General features: G+C 40.7%; 1 protein-coding gene across 2 annotated transcripts in view; it reads right to left on the reverse strand.

Annotated features, from left to right (window-relative positions):
• Positions 1-16967, reverse strand: part of PPP1R16B (protein phosphatase 1 regulatory subunit 16B) — a 124273-nt gene that overhangs the window by 63009 nt on the left and 44297 nt on the right. The gene's annotated exons all lie outside the window — the stretch shown is intronic.

Here is a 16967-nt window from a genome sequence, read left to right on the forward strand (position 1 = left end):
AACATATGCTCTCCATGGAGAACACGCTTTATGCAATTCTGGTCCAACACATTTTGCTGCAGGATGCCCTCTTTCCATTTCTAAGTCAAAGTGCATAGAACCCCACATAAGCCAAGTTGTTTTGGGCACCTGAGGCAGAAAAACCCAAAAGCAACATTCCCCCCTTTTTCTTAGTAAAAACCACCACCACCATAGTAAGTTCAATAATTAGACACAAGGCAGCCACATCTCTCTGCCTAATGGTAGGGCCAGCCCTGCAGAGATTTCCACCTTGCTGCATCCTCCCATTGCATCCTCCGGATATCTCTTTTTGCAGAAGAGGAAACACAGTTTTCACAATGCAAATTTCAATCACCACACACAACCCAGTTATGTGGCCCTGGCAATGGTGACAAGGGCACCCTACATCATTGCCCATTCTCTCCCCATAACGTTCTTATACATAAAACAATGCCAGTGCTGTGGAACTGACTTTCAGATGTCGTTACACAGTAAAACATGACTGGTTAACATGGCAGCATATTGAAGCTAAGTCAGAATCAAAGTCCTTTCTCTGGCGTTGTCTGGTCCTGCCAAAAGGAAGGAGGAAATGGTAATCATCTACCGCTGAACGATGGTTACTCACTTGCTGTTGGACACAGATGGCATTTTCAATATGCACAAGGCGAGTAGCAACGTTTCGTTTTTTACTGTTCAGTTGATGCAATCTCTTTGCATGCAACCTTACTTCACACTGGGATTAAGCAAGCCTTAATTCATCAATGAACATCTTAATTCACAAATTAAAACCCATCCCATCTCAATGAATTGGCAGAGCAGAGAATGAACGGCACACAGCTGAGCAGGCTGAACATATGCACCAATAGCTTCCTCTCCCTGCCATATTATGGAAAATGCAATTTAAAGAAGGATTTTCCTTCCCTTCCCATTTACATCCCAAACTAGCAGATGCTTTGCCTTTCAAGTTGAAATACCAGCACTAATGGCAGGCAGCTGTAGCCAACAGCACTCAGCTGAAATCAATTTCAACACAGGTTCTTAAATATGGATCTTCTAGGCAGTACTGATATGATTAAGCCTTGTTCATTTTTAAAGCTATTTTATCTCCAATGTACTATGAAGCATTATATATTTGAATTTCCAAAGCTGAGGAACAAGACACTACCGAAGATGGACTTTTCTTTTATACATGCCAGCTTTTGCTAATTGAAAGTACTCATATTGCCCTTTAAGTCCTAACCAGCTTGGGGCAGGTTATATGACACCCAGATGACCCTGACTGGACCTCAAGGTCAGGCAGAAAATAAAAGGCCTTTTCAGTGGTGGCTCCATATCTATAGAGTTATGTTCCATAAGTGATATGATTAGCTCCTTTCTCATTTCCTTTTAGGTGGGACTTAATGGATTTTTCATTTCAGGCCACCAGGATTAAAGAGGGTGGTGCAGTTTTTACTGCTCTCTGTTTTAGATTGTGATATTGTGAACTTTAGATTGGTTTGCTGGTCTGAAGTGCTTTATGCTGTTCTTTTATTTATTATAGTGCCGTTGTTGTTTTTTAAAATAATATTTTAGATACTAGTGTGTTTTTGCTTATTAATAAAAAATAAATATTTGTGTAACCTATGCTAGGAAAACTTTGTTTTAAAAAGCAGCATAAAAATTCTTGAATAGACTATAAATAAAATAATTTGCATTGTTAGGCCATCATACACTTCAGAAAATGTGCCTGATACAACCGCAAAAAGGCAACATTACTAAGTTTGGATAGCATGCAATAATTCAACAGATTAATCAAATCACTTAAAGATCAGATGATTAATTAACTAAACATTCTTAGCCACTTGACAGCCAAGCCTTCAGCTGCCAAAATCAATGACATTCACAGCTAAGAGGGATACTGTGTCCTCTGGTTTGCCTGCTGAGATCTGGCAACACAGAGCTTGCGAAGCAGATGGCAACCTTAAGCATCCGAACTGGTTGTACCTCATGCAGACACACCAATGAGAGCAATTCAAATGAGCTCCTTATGTGCTGCTATGGAAGGAACACATTTGTTAGTGCTGCTACAAAAAACAAAACAAACAAAAATGCAAAATTTAATCTGCTAGCATCAAAATGAACACCATTTTCAGGGATAAGGGAAAGGAACTATGCACATAGTCAAGAGTTTGGCATTATCAGCTAGCAATTATTGACATCATTCTCTACCAATATCTAACCCAGCTTGGAAAGTGCTAGGTCCTTCGCCACAGTGTTTCCCTTATGACTCGGAAGCAGGCTAAGTGGTAGAGAAAGTGCTTTGTACACAAAAGGTCCCAGGTTCACCCCCAATATCTCTTGTTAAAACAATCTCAGGTATCAGGGCTGGGCAATATTTGTATCTCAAACCCTACCACCAGCAGCCAGCACACACAATTTTGGGCTAGATGGTCAACGTGCACCTCGAGTTCTACCTTTAGCCCAGCAGAGAGATGCTCTCTGCTCTCACAGAGGCAAGATGTACGTTTGTGTGTTCTCGGTATAGTTAGAAATAAAGCTTAGCAATGTAGCACTATACCTGCTTCATCCTTTCGTTTCATTTCGTTCGTAAACTCTGCTGGGCTCAAGGCAAGATGAGCCGTATCAGCTCAAGGGCCAGAGCTGATCAAATCTAACAGTTCCAACATCTACAAGAAGAAGCCCAATACAATGGTTTAATCCTATAGAGTGGTACCTCGGGTTACATACGCTTCAGGTTACATACACTTCAGGTTACACACTCCACTAAGCCAGAAATAGTGCTTCAGGTTAAGAACTTTGCTTCAGGATGACAACAGAAATCGTGCTCCGGCGGCGCGGCAGCAGCAGGAGGCCCCATTAGCTAAAGTGGTGCTTCAGGTTAAGAACAGTTTCAGGTTAAGTACGGACCTCCGGAACGAATTAAGTACTTAACCTGAGGTGGTACCTATAGATATGAATGGGATCCGTTCCAGAGCCCCGTTCGCATCCAGAAGCAAATGTAACTAGCGACGGCACGTATGCGCATGCTGCTTTCCGCCACTTCTGCGCATGCGTGTGACATCATTTTGAGCGTCTGTGCATGCGCGAGCGTCGAAACCCAGAAGTAACACGCTCCGTTACTTCCGGGTTGCCGCAGAGCGCAACTTGAACGCGCTCAACATGAAGCACGTTCAACCCGAGGTATGACTGTACTTCTGCTATTCCTTTCAAATGCTATAAATATTATGCAGAAAAACTGAGGGTGATTTCTGGGGACAATGTACTGAAACAAGAAGCTGAACCTAGATGTCAGACAGATTGCCTCCACCAGGGAGATTCTGTACTTGGGTCAAAATCCCTCCTTAGAAGTAAATACCAGTTTCAGAAGAAAAGGGCTATATGGAAAATTCAAGGCACCTTTGTAAAAAGTCTGAACATCTAGGGAATAACTGGAAATTTAAAAAGGAGTACCGTACATTAAGAGAAAGCAATTTATAGAAACTAATTAAAGGCTCTCTTTTAAAAAAAATGCTTTTCTAATTGTAGAAGTTGGTTTTATGTTGAAAGTGGTCCAAAAACAGTAATGAACAGCCACTAGAAGGTGCATGGATGATTTTACATACATACACACAGCACACACAAAACACCACTGTGCTCATTATCAATACTATGACTGAATTAAAGGATCATCATAAAGGAAAATTCTACAGTACATGATGAATACTGAATTGATGAGCTATTTCAGTTCTTCCTAGGTTAAGATACTTTCCTTTAACAAACTAGGATTATGAGATCCATCATACATCTTCAACTTTAAAAAGGCTCTTAAAGGTATTTAAAGAACCATATTATCCGTTATCAGGAGGTGTTCCTCTGTCTCACCTTGTAAATTCTGTTCAAGCATCTGTCCATCAGAGTATCCTCCTTCATTTATCTCATGTGTCTGATAACATAAGCTAAAATCTGCTTATGTCCCAAGATACAGGACAAGTTCAAGTGTTTCTGGATTGCACCACTTGAGCGAAATGCATTTGTGTAGTTCTTTAGTCCCAACTACTGTTCCCCTCCTCCCACCCAATTTCGGGTTTCTGCCTGTCAAACTGCCCACAACCCAGGCCAGTCAGTGTGCGTGTACACACACAGCACGTGAATGTTCACTCACAAAAATTAAAAACACCCAGGGGCGAAACTAGGCTTTATTTCACCCGGGTCACACACACAGGTTGGGAGCCTCTAGAGGCTTCACCTGGCTAGAAGTCTGGCTAGTCCCCTGGTAGATACGGCTCTGAAACACCTACAAGCAGAAAGCCAGCCTGCTTGGAGGGGCTACTCTTTTTCATTTCAACCTCTAGTTTCCTATATAAAATGAATCCTTTTCTCTCTCCTTTCAAGTTTAAAGAAATGATTAATCACATGATTCCCCACCCTCATAGTCTGTCAATGTACAGCCCAGGAAAATATTTCTAGCCCATTCATTCATTTCACAGTACTTGTATCCCAACTTTCTATCCCAAAATCACTCAAGGGAGGCAGCAAACAAGCACTGAAAGATCAAGAAAACAAGTTGAAAGGAAAGATAAAGTGACAGCCTGATGGCAGCTGGCCAAAATTAAGCAACCTGCAGGCCTAAAATGACAGTGAAATGCCACCAGAGAAGGGTGATATTATCCCATTTGTGTGTGGGCTACCCATTAGTCTTTAGTGTGACATGTCTCTTTGTCCTCAGAATCCTAGGGTTTCAAAGAAACAGAAAATGAGGTACTTTAACACACACACACACACACTGCTTTTAGCTAAAATTAAATACCCCTATAAACTCAGCCAAAAAGTATCTTGAGCACCTACAATTTACCCATAGCACTTATTAACACATCTTACCTATAGCATTTCCCTTGAAGCAACTGAAGACTTAAGGCCCTTCCAGGCATCCTTTTTATCATAGACTCATAGAGTTGGAAGAGACCATGAGGATCATCTAGTCCAGGGTTTCTTAAACTTGGTCCCTCCAGCTGTTTTTAGACTACAACTCCCATTATCCCAAGCTAGCAGGACCAGTGGTCAAAGATGATGGGGAAACTGTAGTACAAAGACAGCAGGAGACCCAAATTTGGGAAACCCTGATCTAATCCAACCCTCTGCAATGCAGGAATATGCAGCTGTCCCTTACAGGGATCGAACCTTCAACCTTGGCATTATCAGCACCACGCTCTGACCAACAGATCTATTCATTGTGCATATATTTTATTTAATGTGCATTTATTTACTTAGACAATATATACCGCTTACTTACAGTCATTTCTAACAGGTGTACAGGAGATTCAATACAGTGAGACTAAAAATGAGTTGAAAATATATAATCAGACTTCAATTAAAAGCCTGCTGAAATAAAAGAAGTCTTCAGTGGCACCTGAAGTTCAACGGGGAAGGGGCTTGTCTGAACCCAAATGAGTTTCACGAAACTGGTCCCACAATGGTGAATGAATGGCTCCTGGTGGATACGAGCCACAGGGGTGGGGACTAACAGTGACCCTGGAGATCTCAATGATTGGGTAGGGGTAGACGAGATCAGGCACTCTGTAGAGGGATCCTGGGCCTGAGTTGCTAAGGGCCTTTAAAATTCATACAAGAACTCTGAAATTGATTCGTGTTCGTGATGGTACTGGTGCATTCCTCAATCAGTGCATTCTCCATAACTTCCTGCTGACTCTTCACACCACAAATGTACCATCGCAGAAAAACTAATAAAGTGGAATGACAGGTGGACGGTCCAATATGTATCCACCACCAATGCAGGATTATTGTATCAATGACATGTTGCAGAATTGTTGTTGTTTGGTTGTTTAGTCGTGTCCGACTCTTTGTGACCCCATGGACCAGAGCACGCCAGGCACTCCTGTCTTCCACTGCCTCCCGCAGTTTGTTCAAACTCATGCTGGTAGCTTCGAGAACACTGTCCAACCATCTCGTCCTCTGTCGTCCCCTTCTCCTTGTGCCCTGAATCTTTCCCAACATCAGGGTCTTTTCCTTTTTTTATAATTTTTTTTTATTGGTTTTACAAAAATTTTTAAGACAATACAAACATATAAAAAGACAAACACGTATAATTTCATAACCTTTTTTTCATAGACCGTGTTTCTCAGACTTCCCCATACCTCCCCTTTCTGCATCCCAATGTCCAAAAGTTTTTAGCAACTCTAAATATATCTGTCAATCCTCTGTCCTCTCAATCTTTCCTTCAATCTAATCTTGTATCGCTGTAACCCTTTCTTACTCAAACCTCGACATTCTAACATTCATCAAGTTTATAATAGTCCTTAAGATAGATTTTAAATTTCTTCCATTCTTCTTCCGCCGTCTCCTTTCCCTGATCGCGGATTCTGCCAGTCATCTCAGCTAATGTCATATAGTCCATCACTTTCATCTGCCATTCTTCCAGGGTGGGTAAATCTTGTGTCTTCCAATACTTTGCGATGAGTATTCTTGCTGCTGTTGTAGCATACATAAAGAAAGTTCTGTCCTTCTTTGACACCAATTGGCCGACAATGCCCAAGAGAAAGGCCTCTGGTTTTTTAGGGAAAGTACATTTAAGTATCTTTTTCATTTCATTGTATATCATTTCCCAGAAAGCCTTAATCTTCGGGCATGTCCACCAAAGGTGATAGAAAGTGCCTTCAGTTTCTTTACATTTCCAACACTTATTATCAGGCAAATGATAGATTTTTGCTAGCTTGACTGGGGTCATGTACCACCTGTAAATCATTTTCATAATGTTTTCCTTTAAGGCATTACATGCCGTGAATTTGATACCGGTGTTCCACAACCATTCCCAGTCAGCAAACATAATGTTATGACCAATGTCCTGTGCCCACTTAATCATAGCCGATTTAACTGTTTCATCTTGTGTATTCCATTTCAGCAGCAAATTATACATTCTTGACAAGTTTTTAGTATTGGGTTCTAACAGTTCAGTCTCTAATTTTGATTTTTCCACCTGAAAGCCAATTTTCCTGTCCTGTTTAAAGGTCTCCATTATTTGGTAATATTGAAGCCAATCTTGTACTTTAGATTTCATTTTCTTTTTTTTTTTTATAAATTTTTTTATTGCGTTTCTTTCCATAGGTTAACAGATTTGTTTACATAGCAACATGCAAGAAACATTTTTTATATATGAAGAAAGATAAAAAAAAAAAAAAGAAGAAAAAGTTAAGAAACTTTCACAACGTCCTTCAACAGTTCGCTTTCTTTTTGGACCTCCTCACATCCTCTCAGCATTGCATTCATTATTCTAGCCAGTTCAGCAATTTGTTATCTTGTTTCCCATCTTATTGTACCTTTGAGTTTATTATGTTACCAATTTCGAAAATTTGTAATTTAGTTTTAACACTCTTAATAAACATAATATTTTGTTTCTAATTTGTCTCGTTTTTTTCCATCAATACTTACTTTATCATTTACTTAGATAAATTGCAGAAGCATAACGTTTCTTAATCGTGCACAATCTTAACATTCAAACAACTTATAATATTTTTGCAAATAGTCCTTAAATTTTTTCCAGTCCTCCTCCATTGTTTCTTCGCTCAGATCTCGAATTCTGCCAGTCATTTCTGCCAACTCCATATAGTCCATCAGCTGCGTCTGCCAGTCCTCCAGTGTGGGTAAATCTGGTGTCTTCCAGAACTTTGCAATAAGAATCCTAGCTGCTGTGGTTGCATACATAAACAAGGTTCTGTCCTTCTTTGGCACCTTCCGGTCCACCATGCCCAGGAGAAAGGCCTCTGGTTTCTTAGAAAAGGTATATCTGAATACCTTTTTCAGCTCATTATGTATCATTTCCCAAAAGGCCTTTACTTTCGGGCAGGTCCACCAGAGGTGAAAGAATGTCCCTTCTGCCTCCTTGCATTTCCAACACTTATTATCAGAAAGATGATATATTTTAGCCAACTTGACTGGGGTCATGTACCACCGGTATACCATTTTCATAATGTTCTCTTTCAAGGCACTACATGCCGTGAATTTCATACCGGTGTTCCATAACCTTTCCCAGTCCTCAGACATAATGTTGTGTCCTACATCCTGTGCCCATTTTATCATAGCAGATTTAACTGTTTCATCCTGTGTGTTCCATTTAAGCAGCAAGTCATACATCCTCGAAAGTACCTTAGTCTTTGGTTCTAGTAACTCCGTCTCCAGTTTCGATTTCTCCAACTGAAAACCCGCTTTTTTATCCATTTTGAATACCTCTTGAATTTGAGCATAATGTAACCAATCTCGCACCTTGCCTTTTAGTTTGTCCTGGCTTTGGAGCTTCCAATTATCTCCAACTCTTTCAATCAATTCCCAATATTTTGGCCAGTAGGCCTCCATATTGGGCCTTTTTTTAGAAATCTTGGCTTCCACAGGTGATAACCACCTCGGGGTCTTACTTTCTAATAAATCCTTGTACTTCATCCAGACGGCAAAAATTGATTTTCTGACAATATGGTTTTTAAACAGTTTGTGAACCTTCGCCTTGTCATACCACAAGTATGCATGCCAACCATACACATTATCAAACCCTTCCAGATCTAGGACATCGGTGTTTTCCAACAGAAACCAATCCTTCAACCAGCAGAAGGCTGCAGCTTCGTAGTACAACCTTAAATCCGGCAGGGCAAACCCCCCTCTTTCTTTTGAGTCAGTTAGTATTTTAAATTTTATTCGGGGCTTTTTGCCCTGCCAGACAAACTTAGAGATATCCTTCTGCCATTTTCCAAAACATTCCATTCTGTCCACGACCTGAAGGGTTTGAAATAAGAATAACATTTTTGGCAAAACACACATCTTTATAGCTGCGATTCGGCCTGACAAGGTAAGTTTCAATCTTGACCAAATATCCAAGTCTTTTTTAATTTCCAGCCAACATTTTTCATAGTTATCTTTGAAAAGGTTTAAATTTTTAGTGGACAAGGATACCCCCAGGTATTTCACTTTTTTAACCACACTTAGCTCTGTCTCTTTCTGGTACCCCTCTATCTCTGTAGGTGTCAGATTTTTGACCAAAACCTTAGTTTTTTGTTTGTTTAGCTTAAATCCCGCCACCCGACCAAACTCCAAGATAAGTTCCAAAACTCTTTTTGTACTAGATTCTGGCTCCTGTACTGTCAAGACTAAGTCATCTGCGAAAGCTTTCAGTTTGTATTGTTTCGCTCCGACCACTATACCTTGCACCAACTGGTCCTCCCTGATCATATTCAGCAATACCTCCAGAACAGAAATAAATAGCAGAGGGGATAGAGGGCACCCCTGTCGTGTCCCTTTTTCAATTTGGAGTTCCTCCGATACAACATTGTTCACTATCAGCTTAGCTTTTTGCTCTGAATAAATTCCTTCTAGTCCATTTTCAAACCCCCGTCCCACTCCCATCCCTTTCAAGTTTTTCTTCATAAACATCCAAGAAATGTTGTCAAATGCTTTCTCCGCATCAATAAAGATTAAAGCAGCCCTTGTGTTTCTAATTCGCAACAGCTCCAATATATCAATAATGTTCCTGGTGTTGTCAGACATGTGTCTACCAGGGAGAAAGCCTGCTTGGTCCTTGTGAATTACTTCATTTAGTACATTTTTAAGTCTATTTGCTAAAATGTCTGCAAATATTTTGTAATCCACATTCAGGAGTGAGATGGGACGGTAGTTCTTAAGCTGAGTCTTTTCCCTTTCTGACTTGGGAATCAATGTGATGAATGCTTCTTTCCACGTTTCCGGTGCCTTCCTCCCCTCCATGATCTGGTTACAAACCTCCAGCAACGGTTGTATCAAGAAGTCCTTCAAAGTCTTATAATATTTGGAGGTGAGTCCATCCGGGCCTGGAGATTTGCCCAGCTGCATATTTTGGATGGCACCTTCAATTTCCTGTTGAGTTATTTTGCTGTTAAGAATTGATCTTTTATCTTGACTTATTTTAGGTAATCCATTTGTCCTCAAAAATTGATCTATTTCCGATTCTTTCTGAGGCCCCTGTGCGTAAAGCTCTTTGAAGTATCTGTGGAAGCACTTTCTTATTTCTTCTGGTTTCTGAACTATTTTTCCTTGAATCTCCAAGTTTGTAACCGTATTTAACTTTTGTCTTTTTTTCAACTGCCAAGCTAGCAACTTTCCACATTTATTTGCTGATTCAAACGATCTCTGCTTCATTTGTTTGATTTTCCACTCAATCTCTTGATTGATCAATTTCGAATATTGTGCTTGATGGAATTTGATCTCTCTTAGCACCTCTTTTGACTTCGGTTTGATTCTCAACTTTTTCTCTCCTTCACTTATTTTCTCTAAAATTTTTTCCTTTTTTCCATTCCAAAATTTTCTCTTTATTGTATTCTGTTGTATCAGAAACCCTCTCATTACAGCTTTACTTGCATCCCAGATTGTTCTTTTCTCCACCGTAGTGTTCAAGTTTATTTCAAAGTAGTCCTTTAGCGTTTTTTGGGCCTTCTTAACAATCTCTTGATCTCTTAGCAAGGTGTCATTCATTCTCCATCTGAAGGATCCAGTTGGGAAAAGTCTCAATTCCATTTTTAAGGCATTATGGTCAGAGCAGGTTTTTGGGCAGATTTCCACTTTTCTTGTTTTCGGAGCCAGCCCTCTAGATATCCAAATTTGGTCAATTCGTGTCCATGACAAGTGGGCCTCAGAGAAGAAGGTTCCTTCTTTACCCAAGGGGTTCCTTGTCCTCCAAATGTCAATCAAGTCCATATTGTCTGTCATTTCAAAGAAGGTTTTAGGGAGTCTGCCGTCTGTTGTTAAGTTTTGATTTTGGGATTTGTCCATATTTGTAGACACCACCCCATTCATATCTCCCATCACAATAATGTTAGAATAGTCCAAATAGTCCATCATTGTCTCATGCAGCTTCTTATAGAATTCTGATTTTCCATCATTTGGCGCATAAACTCCTAATATCAAAATCTTTTCCCCTTGTGTTTGGATTTCAATTGCGAGAATTCTTCCATGATCATCTTTGAATAAAAATTTTGGTGACAGGTTCTCCTTTGCATAAATTACAACGCCTCTTTTTTTAACTTTGTCTGATGAGATAAATTCTTGGCCAAGTCTTTTATTGATTAATACTTTCCTGTGGAGCCTAGTCACATGTGTTTCTTGAAGGCATATTACATCCAATTGTTCTTTTTTTAGGATATGAAATATCCTCCTTCTTTTTTCCGGAGAATTCCCGCCATTTATGTTCCAACTAAGTAGCTGCAGAGACATCCTGTTCTATTTAAGATGTTCTTAGGATGGGGTGCCTTCCTTTTGCTCAGATCCCGAGGGTGCAGGCGTTGGCCCGCTTCCAGGCAATATTGGTGCTGGTAAAACTGGAAGCCAGTCCACTCCTTTTTGGAGATCTTCTCCGTGGTCGTGAAGGAACTTTTGGTTATCTTCAGGTGTTCTAATTTTAACCTTCCTTTCTTTGTAGGTGAAGGATAATCCTTGTGGAAACTCCCACCTATAGGGAATTGCGTTGTGTCTCAGCAATTTTGCTAGTTCTGTATAGGTGGCTCTGAGGTCCAGCAACTGTCTCGGAATATCTCTATAAATTTCCACCCTTTTGTCTTGTATTTCAATTGCTTTTTTGAAGTGAAGACCTAGGATCTTGTCTCTCTCTTCCTTTGATCTTAAAATTATCAAACAGTCTCTGGATCTGTCTTTCCTTACCAATCTTCCCAGTCTATATGCCGAGACAATCCTGAAATCTGTATCTTCCTTTAAACCCCAGAACTTCGAGAATTCCTGTGTCAAGTATCCAATCAAGTCTCCTTGCTCGAGTTCCGGGATGCCTCTCAATTTGATGTTACTCTCGCGATTTTTCAGTTCCACCATTGACAGATAAACTTGTTGTTCACCCACCTGTTTGTGCAGGGGCTTAACTTCTCCTTTTATTTCTTCAACTTCTTTTTGTAAAGCTCCCACTTTCTGGATTGCTTCTCCAGCTAATTCCCGATTTTCCGCTGTTGCTCCTTGCAAATTCTCTATGGCTTGCGTGTGCTGGGAAACTTGATCAGTCAATTTTTGAGTCGAGGAAGTTGCTTTATCTATCTTCAAAGACTGGTCGTCCACCTTCTGGTTTAAACTTGATAGTTGCTCCAATATTTGTTTTAATAGTGTATCTGACCCACCTGCTGCCATATCTTCCTCAGTGGACTTCTCAGTTGTTTCCCCTTGTTCCCTTTGGGTCACCAGTACAGCTGGAACCGACGATCGGCGTCCTTGGGTCAGTGTTGTTTGTACAAATTGTGCTGGTTTTCTTTCCTTTTCTTTTTCCTTGGCCTCTTTAGATTCCTTAGCTTTAGATGCTCTTGTTCTCCCTGCACCACTCATTACACATCTGTCAGTGTTCAAGGTCAGATTGTCTATTGTTCCATGGGAGAGACAAATTCAGTTATAAACAACCAGTGAAGTGGAATTCAAAACAAAAGTCAATTCCCAGGATTTTATAATCCGAAAGCCCTGTAGGGGGAGTGCCACCAAGTTTCAAAGACAAAGAAGGAAGTAATCCGCCATTAAAGTTCCAAATTGTTTCAACTCAGTAAATTCGATAATCCAACAGTCCCTTCAAAGACTCAAAATTCCCCAAAGCACCTTTTAAAGTTCAGCAAAGTTTCACAAGAGGTGCTTGCAACAGTATCACGTCCAGTCTTTTCTGCTCAAATGTATCAGTTATGCTCCAACAAAGTTTTTACAAATTTTTGCAACTGTTTCCGCAGTTTGACACAGTCTCCCTCTCCGGCAGCCCGACGATCTGGCTCTTTAAAAATACGACCCAAAGAAAAGGGGAGGTAGGAGGGAAGCCCCCGTTACTCCTTCTTTTAATCAAAGTCCCTTTCCACCTTCAGTTCAGCAGGAAAAAGAGCAGGTTTAATAGCACGAAAAAGTTAGAACTTCCCACAGTCCCGTTTCAAGCGCTTTCCGCTTTTTAAAGCTTTGCTTTGATCTTGTCAGCAATGTCGGAAGACGGACTTCCCTTTTCTCGTCTCCCGTTTTCAGCCAAATTTAACAAATTCTTTGCCAATTTTAAACCCTTTACTCACGGGTATGTTACTTGCAGTTTGGTGTTGGTTTTAGGAAGAAGGATCAGCGCTCATCTGCAACGGCCGCGCGGCTTCACTTCCGCGGAAAGAGCGATGAACTCACAGCACCGCTACCCCTCCTTCACTCCGGGTCTCCTTACAGGGTCCCTTCTGTGTTTTCGGAGCAGCTTCTGGTGCCCGCCGAGTCCCACGGCCACGGGCTCACTCTACCCGTGGTTTATCTTGATGGGTCGTCGCTATGCCGCAGCGAGCGACCCTTTTCCGCGGAGCCCCTCTTCAGAGCTCGAAGAGGACCGCCATTACAGTTTCGCGCCGCCCCCGGAAGTCCCTTCTCGGCCTTTTGGCTAAGATCAAGTGTAGTAGATTTCATTTTCTCATGACTTTGTAATTTCAGTTTATCTCCCTCCTGTTCCAAGATTTCCCAATACTTCGGCCATCCGACCTCCATATTGAGTTTCTTCAATGCCTTAGCCTCCACGGGTGACACCCATCTAGGGGTTTTGTTTTCCAACAAATCTTTATATCTTATCCAGACATTAAACAATGCTTTTCTGACAATATGGTTTTTAAAGGCCCTATGCACCTTGATTTTATCATACCATAGATATGCATGCCAACCAAATGCATTATTAAAACCTTCCAAATCCAAAATGTCTGTGTTCTCGAGGAGCATCCACTCTTTCAGCCAGCAAAACGCTGCTGCTTCATAGTACAATTTTAAGTCCGGCCGAACATCAGGGTCTTTTCCAGGGAGTCTTCTCTTCTCATGAGGTAGCCAAAGTATTGGAGCCTCAGCTGAAGATCTGTCCTTCCAGGGAGCACTCAGGGCTGATTTCCTTAAGAGTGGATAGGTTTGATCTTCTTGCAGTCCATGGGGCTCTCAAGAGTCTCTTCCATCAGAATAATTCAAAAGCATCAATTCTTCGGCGATCAGCCTTCTTTATGGTCCAAGCTCTCACTTCCATACATCACTACTGGGAAAACCATGGCTTTAACTATACAGATCTTTGTTGGCAAGGTGATGTCTCTGCTTTTTAAGATGCTGTCTAGGTTTGTCATTGCTTTTCTCCCAAGAAGCAGGCGTCTTTTAATTTCATGACTGCTGTCACCCTCTGCAGTGATCATGGAGCCCAATAAAGTAAAATCTCTCACTGTTGCAGAATACACATGTAAAAAAGCGGGGGAGAACCCACTAATACGGAGGGGCCATTCCTGTAGAGATGTTTGCCCTTGTCCAGTTTATTGACCTAGAGTCCTGGACCTCTAAGCAGTGGCTAGAGAGGTAATTAACTGGATGGAACTAGCAATTTACCTCAAGCCCCATTACTGCTGCAAAGACATGTTTGTGCAAATCTCTTCTCAGGATCTATTTGTGACTTGCCTCCTACAGTGCCCTCCATAAAGATTATACTGTGGGCAGGCTGCCTATCAGAATAATCCCAAACTTGTCACTGTTGCCTTTAGCTTGCCTCCTTTGTCCTGCCTACCTATCAATCTTAGGGTTAGATTGGCAGATTTTTAAGCAGGGATTATACTTGTTTGTTTCCTCTGTGGAGCCAGCTACAATGGGAGCTAAGCCTGTAGCTGATACCACGCAAATAAGCAGAGGCATTTGCAACAGGATATGCTAAGGCTCCCATAGATTTTCCTTTTCCTTTTTTTTCTTTTTAGCCTTTCCTTGACAAATGAGTCTCAAATCTAAATGACATCATAAATACCAAACAGCATAAATCTTTTATTTCTCTTTTGAAGAGGAAAACCAATTCTTGCTCAAGGCAGTGAACAATTCCCACACACTCTCATAACAATTCTCGTTTTTAAGTCCAGAGGTTTTAAAATCCAGGTTTTTGACAGTTATATAAAGATGCTCTAAAAGGCAATATACACTTGTTGCATACAACAACACGAATGATCACTTTAGCCAATCCACTGATACAGCAACACCACTTACGCATTCAATGAGCAATGGCTTGGAGTTTGGTGGGTAATTCCCCTCTTATGGATAAACACTGATTTTGGAAGGATGTCAGATAGCATGTGGCGGGGGGGGGGGGCAGAGCTGGGGAAGCAGCTTCCAATGTAAATGACTGTCATGAAAGGCTAGGATATCAATGGAGCCCTCCAGGTGTTACTTTTTCATTTATTGGCTGCCATTCACCACAAGGTCTTTGTGTGGATTGCAGCAAGTGAAGCAATTATATTTTAGAAACAACTCAAACCATTGCATCCAAAACAGAACATTATCACTTCAACAATAGAGATGGGTCCCACAAAACAAATTACTGTAACTGTCAAGGGCCAGGAAAAGAGGTACATCTCGAGGATTATGGCGGACGTTGTACAATGCAAATGCTAGCTAGACACACTTCTGTGTGGAGACAGCTTCACCATTTAGAGCAGAGGTCAGCAAACTTGTACTTCATTTTTAGTCCATACTGATTAAAGAACCATCAACAGATAATTGCATAAAACAAACCTTCGGTAAATGTTTAATATATACCTGGTGTATGTGTATATGCTGCTGTTTATACCAATTCTGCAAACATTTCCTCATTCTTCTCTAATTATTTTCCTTGTTATCCAAAACCAAAATATCATATACACATTTAAAAGGCTTTAGACAACACGTCCTGATTGCTACTTGGAATGAATTTACTTCCTTTAGAACTGCTGCCAGACATTTGATATATACAAAATGTCAATGCTGGAAAAAAATAAAAGGGTCCCCCTCCATTTCCTCATTCACTACATCATTTGATATCTTCCCTCCAACAATCCAATCTTTAAATCTTGAGATCAGATTACACCATAGTGTCCTATTGTCTTGTCCCAGCTGAACAATTTATGCCTAATGACCAAGGGCAGTAGGGAAATATCTGGGCTAATCCTACTTTTATCATCCTCTCAGCTTCTAAACAATTTGTTGTGTAATTCAGATATCAGATGGTGTTTCCTTTCAAGCCGTATTATTGCATCTAATGGATCTAGCCGTAATGTCTGTTCCAGCCCAAACTACATCCAAATCACATACTGACAAAAGATAAATAAACTGAACAGCATAACAGGCTGTGAACATTTAATGCAAACTCCATTGATTTTGCAGGCCATTTGTAGCTATTTCTTCTAATTTGCCACCCAAAGGACTGTTTATTATTAGACTCCGCTAAATATGAAACAAATTATTGGGGAAATGTAAGAGAAGAGAGTCCTAAAAACAACAACTATTTTTTTAAACTTCAGATAGAATATCCATCTTCACAATCAATAACTTTTTCTATGCAAAAAATAAATAAATCTCAGTAAAGTTGTCAAGAGGCAAATCGTTAACTTTCCTTCTTTCTCCCTACTTCCCATTTCACCCTTCTTGTGAGATGTCTCCTGAAAAGAATCACCATAAATCCTTATACCAAAACCCAGAGCAGCTATTATGCTTTAAGTGTGTCTTTTGCCACTTACACAACATATACCAAACAAAGATCAATATTCCAAACATTTCACCTAAGTCCAATTCTTTAACACAGGCATGGTTACAAATGCTCATTTTTACTTTAAGTCTATATTATTCTTTTCTACAACAAATTGGTACTCTCCCATCCCCGCCCAAGTAAATACATCAGGGTAACCCAGAAACAAACCCAATTTTATACCTGTAGCCATGCTGCACGCACTTTGGGGTATTTTTTCCTTTCTTAAAAACCAGACTTTTTTTTTTTACTTCCGCCCTAACACATCAGGAATCTGCTAGAGCAGCCTTTCTCAACCTGCGGGTCCCCAGATGTTGTTGAACTACAACTCCCATCACCCCTAGCTAGCAAGGCCGGAGCTCAGGGATGATGGGAGTAGTAGTCCAACAACATCTGGGGACCCACAGGTTGAGAACCGCTGTTCTAGAGGGTGCAAAACATGGAACGGCAGTCAAGGGATGGGGGG

The sequence above is a fragment of the Podarcis bocagei genome (assembly GCF_964188305.1).
Source record: "Podarcis bocagei genome assembly, chromosome: 5".
Lineage (NCBI taxonomy): Eukaryota > Metazoa > Chordata > Lepidosauria > Squamata > Lacertidae > Podarcis > Podarcis bocagei.